The 12,363-nt window shown below is 34.4% G+C and overlaps 1 pseudogene; it reads right to left on the bottom strand.

Moving 5' to 3' along the window:
* Nucleotides 1-9,389: 9,389 nt before the first annotated feature.
* Nucleotides 9,390-11,686, bottom strand: LOC149782717 (cytochrome P450 2U1 pseudogene; annotated as a pseudogene).
* Between the last annotated feature and the right edge of the window lie 677 nt (nt 11,687-12,363).

Below are 12,363 nucleotides of genomic sequence, written 5' to 3'. Positions count from 1 at the left end.
AGGACGGCTTTAGAGGTTTTGACTCATGGAATTTTGTGATGTCAATTATATGAAAGGATCGAAATTTCACGTGCAGATGAACAATTTTTTTGAAGTTGTTGTTGTAGGGTTTATCGCTATTTTTCAGCACAAGATAGGTTATACATGGCGGCCAGTGTGATTGGTGGAGGAAGAACCCTGGAAAACCCCGAGAAGAACCACCGACCCACGAGAAGTTACTGGTAGGCTTTCTCACGTACCAACGTTAGCCGAGCCTGAGACTCGAACTCACGCAGACAGAGGTGAGATGGCAATGATCCGTAACGGCGAGCGCTTTAGACCACTCGGCCACTCGGGCCCCTGTTGAAGTGGTAGCTAATCTGGTAGGGCGTTTGACTCTTAATCCAATGGTCGAGCGCATGATACCAGACCAGGTCAGTTAGTGTCGGCTGCCTCAGCGTGTCTTTGGGTAAAACTCGTAGCTCCCATGTTCATGATATAGACAATACTCTGCTCAAAGTGTCGTTAAAAAGCAACCAGCCAATCAAATTATAATAGATTACTGAGTACAGCAATCTCACTGTAGGTATTTGGCTTATAATTCATGCCAGTAATAATTGATCTTGGAAAAAAATAATCATCAAACAAGGTTAAGACAATTGAAAGTTTTCCAGGGAACAGGAAAAATATTGTATAGGGATACCTTGTCTCACCCAATATTACACTATTATTTTTGTGGTGGATTTAATTTCGTGGCAATTCGTTACGCACGAAAATAAAAGAACGACATCAAAACCTAATGAATATTCCTGAGAAGGGGGGAAGGGAAGCAGGGAGGAAGAGAGATTAATTCTTCGTTTCCATCGTCTAAACTTTCAATTGCATCACGTCAAGGTACACTATGAAGTTCCCTTCAAAGACACCCCCCCAAAACAAAAAAAATTTGCTTTATTTAGTCATTATTATTAATTCCCACCTGTCGTGAGTCCGCTAGTAAAGCGGAACCTTGGCAGCCGTCAGTGCTAGGGGATAATACAAATGGAGAAGGCGAGCTAATTCCTTCCTTCCCATAAAGAGGAATTTAGCGCAGGATACAAGATATTTACATTTTTGTCCCGTAATCTTTTGAGACCCCCAACCCCCAAAAACAAACAACAAATCAATCTAAATAACTGGCTAGCGTGAATAAAACCTTCCCTGTGAACAGAAAAACAAATGATCATAGCTTGCAGCATTTACAGATTATGCGACACAGGGCCACAAAATAAGCATAGAGCATCACTCGTTAATTATTTACGGCGATAAAAGTCAACATTGGTACACTATATAACCCTATTATGGTTGCTGTAGTGCTATGCTGTTTCTCGTGCAATTGTAGTCTATGGTCTGCATACATGCAGGAAGTAGGGAGGAAAAAACACCAACATAATCTGTTATTTTATAAAGTCCCTTTCTGTATGTGCTTTATTTATTTTTATTTTTTCTAAGGGTTGTTTAATAAACCCAAATTTTGACAGGTATTCAAATCAAATCTTTATATTAGATCGTATATACTCGCATAGCTTTAACTGTTTGTTTTCGTTGCACGGTAACAATTCAGATAACGAGTTAACATAACAAGTACAAAACTTGATTCACGAGTTGATTCACAATCGATACAGAAAAATCACTAAATGAGAACAATCTTACTTATGTTTTTAAACATTTCTGATATTTCTGCTGGAATTCGGAGCGAATTCAGAACTGCTAAATGCTGAATTCGGTAGCTCGAGGTGAACGTGGACGTTATATATATATATATATATATATATATATATATATATATATATATATATATATATATATATATATATATATATATATATATATATATATACACATATATATATATATATATATACATATATATATACATATATATATATATATATATATATATATATATATATATATATATATATATATATATATATATATATATATATATATATATATATATATATATATATATATATATACGGGGACAATTATATCAGATGTGTAAAATATTGGTGTAAATTTATTACTTATTCCTAGTTATAGATATCCGAGGAAATGTTATATGATGTTAAAGACACCTGATGGTAGTGAGAAAATATTTTGGAAACATGTAAATAGGGGTTTGGTTTCGTGACAGGATATTTGTGATGTTGATTTTATTTATTGTGCAATCTAGGCATAGGGTAATGAATTGTAACTTGGACAGGGTGTCAAGAAGAGGTAAATGGATCAACCCCTTGAAAGAATTATAGGAATTAAATATGTTATATAGAATGTGAAAAATACTTGCGTATTGTTGAAACAACAACAACAACAACAAAAGAAACGATTGTACACGCTGTTCAGATCCGGGGAACTTTTTACCTGTATAGTTACAAGCAAATAACAAGATGTCAATAGGTCAAGTTCATTTTGCTATTTACGTGTCAATGGAAAAATTGAAGATGAAGTTCATAATGTTGAAATACTGCAAATTAAGGCTGAAATTTCATCTAAAAATACTATTAGGAACATCTATCTTATGAAATATTTGCAAGTTTCTTTGCAATAAATTTGATGAGGTGATAAAAACAACAAAATTTAAACATTTTGCACTGAAGCTAATGAGTAATACTTTGCAAATTGAATAATTATGTATATTACTTTACACGTATGCGAATATGACTGTACTGTAGACTTTGAGAATATCTGTTTCCGCCTCTTCTCTTTCTCTCTCTCTCACAGTATATATATATATATATATATATATATATATATATATATATATATATATATATATATATATATATATATATATATATGTACACACACACACACAACGAGATGAGTTTGCATATTGATAAGTTCATTGTTTTTCTTGAGATTCTATTTTTATTTACATTGATTAAATCAATATCAGACACACTTATGATTTAAACATGAATGATGGTTTTAATGAAAGAAGTAGAGCACTACAAACACATCGTTAGCTATGCCATTCACGTACCGGCGGATAGACATTAGTGTGGAATATAAACTATGCGAAATGACGAACCAGCAAGAGGTAATTAAAATATTTTAATATGTTTGCATTTGATTTAAGTCATTATTCTGCTTTAATAATAGTGCGACCGGCCATAAATCTCTCTCTCTCTCTCTCTCTCTCTCATCTTTTGGTCTCTCTGGCTCTCTGTGTCTGTCTGTCTCTCTGTCTGTCTGTCTGTCTGTTTGCCTCTCTCTCTCTCTCTCTCTCTCATCCTTTGGTCGGTTAGCCTTAACTTTTACTATCATTCCTAAGTCCATTAACGTCGTGAGATGACACAAGAGAAAATCCTCTGCGTTCGTCTTTTCATATATTTTCATCCGTATCTTGCTACGATGATCCAGAGAGAGGGGTGGGGGGACTTGGACATTTTCATATTTAATTAACAGTAATCGATTTTTACAACATTATAATAAGTTTAAGAAGCAGCAACAACAGCAAAACATTTAATGCATCACAGTATGTGTACCACGTAACCGAGAAATTTACCGTATAATGTCGGCTATGTTTGCAACTTTTTATCATTGATTATATAAACACTAGATAAATCCCAAGGAAAGTGCACACATACATTTACGACGAAACATATTCAAGCAATTTACTTGGTGTAAGTTAAATTTTCGGTTTTCATCCAGTCCAAATTATTTTTCTCTCTCACTCCAGATTTCTTCGTATTCTGTCCCATATGCATCAGAGGAGAGGGGGAACGGAAAACAGTAAGGATTGCGATGAAATTGTGTACTATAATAAAATCATCTAGAAAACGAGGATTATTCATACTGTTTAGCGTTAGTTTCGTACGTCACTAATGATTCATGAGTGGACAGCACACAATTGCAAGGGCGCCGTTGCAAGAATGTTTATATATGCGTATTTTTTGCGACATTGGCTTATCACAATTTGATATACCAATAGTATTAGTATATCAATTTTTTATACCAACACTTTAAAAGCCAGGCCTAGTTAATGTATGTGATATGTATATATATATATATACATATACATATACATATATATATATATATATATATATATATATATATATATATATATATATATATATATATATATATATATATATATATATATATATATATATATATCCATACATCATGCGATACAATAAGATGTTTTAGTGCGTAACAAAAGAACATCGTATCTATTGGAAGCGATACACATGAAAGTAATCAGTATTGCATGTTTCAAATTAAATGAGATGCAAGTATATATATTACACAGTAATCACAGACACGAATTTAAGGGGAACCCTAAAACATATTTTTGTTTATATTGATCTAGAATCATATGTAGCAGGAGTCACTGACAAAATAGTTTATCTAATCATTAAGACTTGTATAGTAACTATGGCTAAATTAGTCATCAGAATTGTACTAGTATTATTTGTATATAAGACCTAAAGTGTTAGGGTGGAATTTTATATACAAAGGTAGGTAAATATTTTCTTTGTTTTTCTCCACATAGCAGACAAGCAGTAATAAAATGGAATTCATTTTCTATGTTACGGTTACAAATTTGACACAATCTTTCCTCACAGCAAATACTTCACATCTCGTGTTACCTCCGATTGGCAGGTTCCAACACTAAGCATAGTGATTATATAACAAGAATCGCTGTCTCCAACAATTCTAGGCATCCTTGACAAGTGAATTCTGCTCCCAATGACCTACAGAAATGCAGTCTTTCCATCGACTTAATCGCATCCTAAAGCTTTTGCCAAAAAATATCTTCACATATATGGCTGAACAATCTAAGAAATGTATATTCATCATTTACGCCTGAGTACACCAAAAATTGACAAATCCAAATGTAGAAAGAAGCTTTTTAACGTTGGTAGCCCAACAATCACATCTTAACTGTAAATTGAAGCATTGTTTAGGATATCTGTCTTCCGGCAGTTTTAGTATTCTAAGCCAATATTTCAAAGTCCTTTATATCTTATACACTGCATATTAATTCTTCCTAATTTGTTATATAGGAATGCATTTGGAGTAGACTTAGATGTACCAAGGATATATTTTCAAAATGACCAATGAGCTTTTTCAATATCAATGGCATCGTAAAATCCCCAAACTTCAGCCCCATAGTTAAGGATGGGAGCTATCTTCAAACAGAGGAAGCAATCCAGTTATGGTTACAATCTACCAACGTTTGAGAGACTTTGCTTCAAAATAAACATAGCCTTCAGCGCCAGCAAGGACTGAGTTCTCTGACACATATGAAAAGAGTTTTTTGAAGAAAATATGCATCATAAATAATTATAATATGTTTCAATCTTTACCTCTGTATGGCCATAGTGGCCCTTTTCTTAACTTCTGGGACAGCCACCAATGCGAAATACAACCACTCTTGTTGTTTTTTCCCCTCCATATTCACGTTTAATTTCACTTAAGGCAATATGTATGCAGCCTATTGAGCATATTTTGCAACTGGTGAGCAGTGTCAGCAAAGACAATCAATTTATCCGCATGCAGCAGTAAAATTAGTTCTAAGGGTTATATCGACACTCTCCTGTTTGCTTCAGCTAAAAAAGGTTTCAAATCGTTCAAAAATAAAGAAATGAGTAAAGGCGATAAAACATAACTGTGGTGTACGCCCAAAAGACAATTAAACACATCGGTAATAAGATTATTGGATTTGACACATGCTTTTATATCATTATAAATTGACTAATGATACTTAACATTTTTCCACTAATATTTTCCCTAACTAGCTTTTGGTACGGTAAACGTCTCTCTATCCTATCAAAGGCTTTTTCATAGTTAATAAATACTGCTTAGAATCTTTCCCAACGTTTTCTCAGATATTTAAAGATTAATGTATGTAATACAAATATATTATCTGCTGTAGAATACATACGCTCTAAATCCTGCTTGCTCTTCGCCCAGTAATTCGTTTTCTTCCAGTCATTAATTTATCCCATTGTTTAAAATCGATGTCAGCACTTTGTTCAATACAGGTAGTAGACTAATGCCTCTGCAAATGGAGAGTTCACGTGCGTCCCCTTTCTTCAAAATTAATTTGATGACAGACGTTGACCAATATTCTGGATATTATCCAACATCAAATAGTTTATTAGATAATATTGTTAATATTGATGCTATTATGTTACCCGTACATATAAAGAAGTCGCTGGATAAAGCATATATTCCCCCAGCTTTCCTATTTTTCATTTTATTTAATGCTAGGGTACCTCCTCTTCAGTAATTGTTCCGTCTAACATCTCACAAATTAGTTTAATGTTTTCATTTTCCTGTATCTGGTCAACACAACTGGAAAAAATAAATAATTCTGAAAATGTTCATACCAAGTTGCAGACGTGATACTATATTGCATACCAGTAATTGGGTTCTTTACTAGACGCCAGAAGAGTTGTGTATTTTTATAGTATAATGTAGATAAAAGGCTACTTTTTATTTTAATTCATATTGATTTTTCTTGCATCTTGTAAGAGATTTATACATATTTCTATAAAATTTATGATCTTCAAGTGATTGACTGTACGTTTTAATGTGTCCTGTCTTAGATACCGTAAGGCTTTGCTTTTGGCGGTTGTGCAATCTGTGTCAAACCAAGACTGACAGTTAACAGTTCTTCTTTGAGATGTCACAGCTAGGTTTTACTTTATATTGCTTGTCTTCATTGTACTTGCTGCATCATGGTAAATATCAGTAATTCTTTCAACGCATTCATTCAGTTTGTTATGTTTATACCATTTAAAATCTTGTCCATATTTTGAGATAATAGATCTTTGCAATTTTGGATACATGATAGACCTTCTATTTTGTTCCATATGTATTTATTTATTTGGTTACACCCAGAGACACTTAAAGCCTTGTGCTCTACACATGTAGACAAGGGAACAACAATGGGCATATGTATCGATTCCAATCTAGCATCTATGTCAAAGGATGATATATTTTTTAAAACACATAAGTCAGCTAAAACATAATATATTGTTGAAGCCGAGGTGCCATGGATACATGTAAATTTCCCTATCCCTTTATCTGATCCACATCTACCATTGTCGGTTCTCAATCCAGTCATCTGGCATAGTTGTAGAAGTTTTTCTCCATTGTGATTTATCTCCCTTATATCTTGATTAGCCCAATCATACATATCTTCGTCTTATGTATAAATAAATCCTTGAAGTAGGTCAATAGTACTATCATATTTGATACAATCTGGCTCCGTACCAGTATAGGAATTAAAATCACCTGGAAATTATTATTTTATAGTCAGCATATTTCATGTTTAGGTGAGCTAACTCATTTTCTGCCACTGCATGTACATTTTCTGGGGAATGAACAAAGGAGCATTAAGCTGACAAACTGACAAAACCAAAAATTAAGTTCCATTTCATTATACTAGTTTTAGATGAAACAACTAACCAAATAATTTCTTTTGAGATACTTTATTTTCTCTAGATATATTGAAATGCTTGAGGAGAGGGCAACGAACAAACACCGAGATAATAATATTAATAATAATAATAATAATAATAATAATGACTTAGTATATCGCTTAAACTTTAGAAAGCCCTAAGCAATACTATTTAACACACAAGGACACATACATAAACAAGATTATACGTGGTTGTAGTAGCAGTATGCGGCACTTGAGCTCTCTAAGGGATTCTACATTACGTCAAATGTTTACATTATATGATGGGAACTGAACATGGGGGTAAATGGTAATATTGGTAGAAACGATTGACCTCAAACTGGGTTACACTGTTACGTTGTTAAAGCTGACCTCAGCGGAAAATCGTGTGTTAAAAGTGTTCATAGGTTTAACATGTGGGGACACCATATCTCTCTACGGCAATGCAATGTTAACTTGATAAATTTTATTGTCTGTTTCCATATTGACAGATGTATAGACTTCTTTTATAAATGTAGTGTTAAAATTGTTTAGATTCTATCCAGACAAAATCCAGTACATACTTTGGATATATTATTCAACACACTTTTTGATTACTATCCATCACCTAATTTTTGTATTACCATCCAACACACACTTTTTGATATACTATCTAACACACAGTTTCTGATTACTATCCAACACCTACTCCCCGATACTAACTTTTTAATATAATATTCAGCACCTACATTTTAGTTGCTATCAAACACACACTTTTCATATGCTATCAAGCACATACATTGGGATATACTATCCAAGAAACGTTTTGATATACTATCGAACACACATCCTTCGATCAATTATCTAATACACGCTTACAGTTTCGCACCTTCTTTCTGATATGATATAGAATAGACATGTTTGAATATACTATGAAGCACCAACGTTTTGTTTACTATCCAACAGAAACTTGTCGATGACTAGAAGCTACACACTATTTGTCCAACGAGAATGGGGGGGGGGGGTGTAATATCACAGTTTATGTTCGTACGCGTACATAAAGGAAGACATTCCTCAGTATCGATATGCGAACCAGAAAAATCGCATTCTGATTTTTACAAAGATAAATAGAGAGATTGTGAACAAACATGCTTGAAAATAAATTTGTTTTGAGTGTTGATGAAATCGGCTTGAACGTCTCAAGGTTTTGACATAGAAGGTAACCTTTAGCACACACCATTGGTTTACAAGAAATGTGAGGCAAAAGGTAATGCAGTTCCCTCGTTACCATTTTCACAGAAAATGATAAGTCATCCGTTCAGATCAGGCTTTTTCGTTTAAGCCTTTTTCATCAACACTGAAAACACATTTGTCAACCAAAAAAACCAGATGAGTAGCCATTTAATTTCCCAATGACCACAGTGTGCAATGTTTTGATCCTTAATGATTTAAATGAGTTTATATATTCAAGGAATTACAAAAACAAGATGAACAGCAGCTACTATCGGTGTGGAGTAAATAACATGTAGTGAAGGAGATGTTACTGTGTTACTAACTTCTTTTACTAGTCGATCATATGTGAAGCAGCTATTCCAGAATCGAAACTAGGATATCATCTCCAACGAACTTTCAGTTCTTGACGTATGAGTTATCACCACTTTAAGTGTTCGATGATCGAGAATGATTTCGTTATCTTTCTTTTTTATCTCTCGTTGTAGCTCAGACAAGTAAAATGTTCTTTTAACACTTTTCCATGCATATTTTCCACTATATAGTTATTTTTCCGTTATAAAATAAATCTCCTGTTTAAATTGTTTTCTTCTATTATATGACACCCCTACATTCAAAACAATCGGTTTGCTTATGCACAAACATACGTATATACTACCTTGCAAGCGGGATGGAATTATACTCCAGGGATTTAGTTTTTATTTCATTTGATTGAGTAGTATCACTTGTATATATATGTGTGTGTGCGTGTAACCTTTATCACATAATAGCGACACAAAGCATAATATATAAAGTTAGTAATGGCAAAATAAGTTTGTTGATCCAAAGAGAATGGATCTGGTTCATGTATTACTACTGATGTCAGATAGAGTTATCAAATACAGATAAGTAATTTTGAATTTAAACGTTAACTCTTTTGTTAAATGACCGCGTTTCTGTTGACTTTAGAGCTCTATGTTATGTCAAAGCTAGGTGAGTATATTTTGAACGTACAACTCGGTTCTCAAAGTTTTCTTGACAGAAACAGACATTAGCTACAGTGTCTTTGACATAACTTGCATATATGAATATGATGTATAAAGTAAGTACTTAAAGGAAAGAAAAGGGATGAATACATAGCCGATATCTATACAGTGTTACTATAACAAAAAACAACAAACAAGCAAACAAACAACAACTATATTCTCAATATTCAATACTAAATATAGAAATCTTCAAAATACAGGGAGTTATCTCCAAACTGTTTTGGCCACGTCAAATAAAATACAGGTCAGGACAGGATGGAGATATTTTATGATTAATTATAATTATCAATAAAATCCCTTTTGTAAATAAAAAAAGGTAATTTGCTTCAGATTTAAAGATACACTGTGCTTAGTCAACATGAGTACTCGTCCGGATCTCATTCTGCCCGGTCACAACCGTTTCACAGCTCTGATCAAGAACGGTGCTGGGGAGAAAGTAATTCCCAGTATTCCTTTCAGTTCTGGGAGCTGTTTACCCTCTACCGGTAGGAATTCGAATTTTTGAATTAGTGCAGCTAGGAAGAGGAATAGCTCCATTTTAGCTACACTTTCTCCAGGACAGAAGCGCCTTCCGAGAGAAAATGCTATGTGCTCCAAAGGCTTGTCTAATCGCCCGTCAGCATCTAGATATCTCTCTGGACGAAACGTCTCTGGCTGTTTGAATATTACAGGATCACGAAGAACAGAATCGAGATTTACAATGATAGTTGTTCCCTGTGGAATATGGTATCCATGAAATATAACGTCCTGTGATACAGCATGTGGCATAGGTAAGGGAATCACGGGGTAGACCCTCAAAACCTCTAGAATTGTGGCCTCCAGGTAGGGCATGTGATCTTTATCTTTCAGCGAGGGCAATCTGTCTCTTCCAACAACGCGATCCAACTCTTCAAAGCATTTCCTCTGGATCTCTGGAAAATGAAGAAAGTGGAGTAAAGCCCATATAATGCTTGTAGCTGAAGTTTCGCTTCCTCCACCGAATAAATCCCTAATGACTGTGTAAAGCTGTGTGTCAGTAAAAGTTGAAGATGTACCACTGTTTTCTCTTCGTCGTGCTTCAGAAATGTAGAAGTCGATATAGTCACGTGCTTCACCTTCTTTGTACGTCTTTTTATGCTCATTCAGCATTTCTTCATACCATTGGTCAAACTCTCTTTGATATTTCTTTAATAGTCTCATTTTCATGGGGTCTCCGGGCAAATATTGAAGGAAAGGAAAGCAATTCACAAGCACACTAGTGTTTGCCACAAGTCTAGCTGCTTCATCTAGTTTGTTCAAGAATTTCATAAAATTTGCGTCTGTGTGTTTGAATCTCTTTCCAAACACTATCTGAGAGATGATGTTGGACATACATGTATTTACAATACCTTTCATTTGAAATGGTCGACCGTTTTGTTCTTCAATGATATTTATCAGCTCTTTGGCTTCTTCCATGATGTTCTGTTCAAAAGATGAGCGCCCAAATCCGAGCTCTTGCAATGCATTCATCGCGAATCGACGGTGCTCCTTCCATTTTTCTCCGGATGTACAAAGTATTCCATAATCTCCGGTCAACACCTCCGTCAAGTAGTTTTTAGGCCTGTTTGAGAATACACGACCGTTTTGAACCAGGGCTTCTTTAATTGTGGTGTATCCATTGATTACAATTATTAACTGGCTACCCATATATAAGCTGAACACGTCGCCGTATTTGTCTCTAAGCTTGCGGAAATATTCCAGAGCATCATTATTGACTAAAAGATGAAGGAGGCTGCCGAGAACAGGCAGCACCGGCGTTGGACACGGTGGAACACCAGCAGTCCTTTTGGTAATGTAATGCACTACCAGCAATACTACGAAGAACACAAGAGCTGACGTTACGTTTACACTTTGGAGGATACCTACAAACATGACGTACATCTCATACCAGAGACAGGGTCTTGTGGAGTAGAGTTCTCACCAATTTTCAAGCGCAAAGAAACATACTGTACTTACTCCGTTATATATGACCTCAACGGTTGAAATGCTGTGCTATGGAAAGCCACCGCCGCCAAAAATATGAAATTAAAGTTAGATAAGTAACTTTCAAATCAAGTAAAGCTAAAATAAAACAAGCGTTTTATCAAGCAAATATTAAAGCTCAGGCAATAAGATCAATGCTAAAATAAAATAAACGATACACAAACGAAATAGACAAATGTCAAAAGAAAAAGAAAAGAAAATACGAATGAAACAAACAAACGCCAAACGAAATAACGGCATTTGAAATAATAGGATCGATAGTTGACGAAACAAAGGATGCACGAACGAGCCAGACATGTGTCAAAATAAAGAAACAAAATATAAATGAACAAAAGCGAACGCCAAAAGAAATAGACAAAAGAGAACGAAACAAACCAAAATTTAGCTGGTTAAGCTAACATAAAATGAAACAATGATACAATAAACTAAAGAGACACACATATACAATACACATGCAAAAACACTATTGACGAATGAAAAAAACACGATAGTGATATAATGAACTTTATGAAGAGAAAAAAAAAAAAAAAGAAAGAAACAGGGGGCGCCCCTACATGATATTTATTGAGCCAAGAGTGCACAATATTAGAACAAAATGATTTAACTAACACTGCAAGGCTGTTAAATGAAGCAGACGATTTGTTGCCACGCGCCATAGTACAGGTGAATCGAGGCCCCCACCGCTCA

Source organism: Sinohyriopsis cumingii, chromosome 15 (assembly GCF_028554795.1).
Source record: "Sinohyriopsis cumingii isolate HCF-2022 chromosome 15, ASM2855479v2, whole genome shotgun sequence".
NCBI classification, from domain to species: Eukaryota; Metazoa; Mollusca; class Bivalvia; order Unionida; family Unionidae; genus Sinohyriopsis; species Sinohyriopsis cumingii.
This window is presented reverse-complemented; position numbering and strand designations above follow the sequence as displayed.